This window comes from Frankliniella occidentalis, unplaced genomic scaffold (assembly GCF_000697945.3).
Source record: "Frankliniella occidentalis isolate FOCC.00 unplaced genomic scaffold, Focc_3.1 Scaffold34, whole genome shotgun sequence".
Lineage (NCBI taxonomy): Eukaryota > Metazoa > Arthropoda > Insecta > Thysanoptera > Thripidae > Frankliniella > Frankliniella occidentalis.
Window position 1 is genome coordinate 1,404,040 of NW_026267164.1, and position 2,507 is coordinate 1,406,546.

Below are 2,507 nucleotides of genomic sequence, written 5' to 3' on the forward strand. Positions count from 1 at the left end.
GGGGGCTGGGGCGGCGGTGGGGCGAGACGCAGTCAGCATGGCAGACAAGACCTGGAGCAGGCAAAGAAAAGAACGGAGTTAGGCAACAGAACTGCAACGCACACACTTAACTTTTAGCCAACGAATTTCTCTGTACTACGAAGAAAAAGCTTCTAGACTAACGTAAAACTGGCTATTATGGATCATGCAGGGTAATGTTGACCACCCTCTCATTCCTAGCCTCTTATTCCTATGTTCCACTTTTGCTTGACTTGTGCAACCACTGAGCTGCCCAGCATTGTGAGGAACACAACTCAATAAGTGGTAGTACAAGTCGAGCAGAAGTGGAACATAGAAAAAAGAAGGTGGTTCACTTTACCCCGAATGGTCCACATTAGCCTGTTTTACGGTACCACACACTGCAAAATTCTTGCATTGTAAGCAAGTTTGGATTGTAAACTATTTTCTTCGCATTGCAAACTATTTTCTTTGTAAGTTGCAAAGAAATGGTTTGCAAGGTTACAAACTAATTCTTTGCAGCGTTCCGAACGATTTTCTTTGCAATGCAAAGCATTTTACAACGCTTGAAAATTCTTTGCAATGCAAATTACAGTTCTTTGCAAGCTTTTCACAGAGCAGGTAAGCACTGTTGTAGTACAAAGCACTTGTTGTATTATTAAACTAAAACCTTTCACCATAAAACAACTTTGCTTAGTATGCTACTACACAAAGTAAAAACACTTCAGGAGGTCCACCACACACACAGTCAAGCTAAATAACAGACCTCCGATATGTATTAATATGAAATATTTTGATATCTACTCGACTTAAGAGACACGTACCCTGCTTCAGACACTAAGACCTAACTGTATGGGACTGTGATACCTAACTCCCAGACACCTAATATATCTTGCACCAGTCAGAACTGTTAATGTAAAACTGAAACCTAATTTGCTGCAAATAAGCCAGCAACAGTCAATCGGATGAAGCATACAAAATTACTGAACTGATAGACACTTTTTGAAAAATAGTATAAAATGTCGCAATACGTTTCTATTGCAAGGGACCTTTTACGTTGAATCATATTTCATGTTTCAACTTACTTGTGAAATAACACAACATCATGTGTAGTACTGCAATGGGGAGTTTCATAACCTAAAAGGCCTTCAGTTTCCCAGCAGTTCCAACCATTGGCAATCGCAACACATTATGAAAAAACCAAAGGCACAAAATAAAATTCATTGGTGATTATTTTCCAATAGCCACTGAGACTGACATTGGCTCGCCACACACCGCTAAATAGTTTAAAGCTGTATGATAAATCAAATTGGCTCCTGTAAAAGGCGCCATTACTCGACTAGACTGCAGTCCATGGACTCTGGACTGAGGGTGTGTCCGAATTCTCGGGCTGGAACGGCTCGGCTGGTTTGCTCTGCGGCCGTTGCGAGCCGCGCCAGCCGCTCAGGGCAGCCACACATTCGCGACAGGTACGGCGCAAGTCGCGGGGCAATCACGAGAGTCACCCCCGGCATGGGGTAGCTCGCGAGTCACCCCCGCGGATCACCCCCGTCGTAGGGGTGCATATTCTCGCGACTCACGGTCTGTCATCTCGCGGGGTGCTCGCGGTCGCGGTGCTCGCGGCGTCGCGGGTGTTGGTAGCAGCCGAATGGCGGCTGGCGCGGCTCGCAACGGCCGCAGAGCAAACCAGCCGAGCCGTTCCAGCCGAACCTGCCGAGAATTCGGACACACCCTGAGAGTGAGCTGTGGCGCTCTCTCGCGCCGATGGCGAAGCTCGATGTTTTGGTCATTCCCTCTGACGTCACCGTTCCCCCACGACAATGACGCTACGCGCACTAAAAATATGAGAATGTTTTAGGCTGGCACACGTGTAAGAATTTGCGTCACCTACTACGACCGCTACGAGTATGGTTCTCGACGTTGTCCAGAGCCGAGGCGGGCTGCGGCTGCGGTATTCTTCCGTCGTCGTCGTTTTACTATTCAGCCAGGGCTACGAAGGGCAGGGGACGAACATATAGTTGAATATCGGTTGAATACATAGGTGGATCAGAAATTTATAATGTGTAAAATCACAATAATATACCACATCCGAATTTCCCAGCCGCGCTCGAACTTGGGCCTTGCCCGGGGAGTCCGGCCCCGCCCACTGCGGGGGGCCTGGGTGGCCTGGATGTGTCGGACGGGGCCGGGAGGCGGGAGCAGTCATTGCAATTATACTTGGACAGTAGTTAACATGATAATGAATTCCTTTGGGTGGCCCAGCGGCGGTGGCGGCGGGCTTGGTGCTCGTGGTGGTGCTGGGCCGCCCTGCTGCCCTCTAAGCCAACCAACCCCAACCGACCTACTTAAAACAACAAGAGCAAAATGTGCAAAAACAAAACAAAAAATTAAAAAAAGATGAAGTGCTGGCAAACGTCGTACAATGTAACCCGTACCTTTCCCCCCAAAAGGCGTTATTCAATCTATCTTTTCATGCGTGAAGTCACGCGGCACGCGAGCGCGGGGGGGGG

General features: G+C 48.3%; 1 long non-coding RNA gene across 1 annotated transcript in view; it reads right to left on the bottom strand.

The window, feature by feature from the left end:
• LOC113212101 (uncharacterized) overlaps positions 1-2,507 on the bottom strand; it is a 19,029-nt gene continuing 16,522 nt past the window's right edge. Inside the window, exon 3 of the long non-coding RNA XR_003303711.2 lies at positions 1-51. This is a non-coding gene — a long non-coding RNA (uncharacterized LOC113212101). The remainder of the gene's footprint in view (positions 52-2,507) is intronic.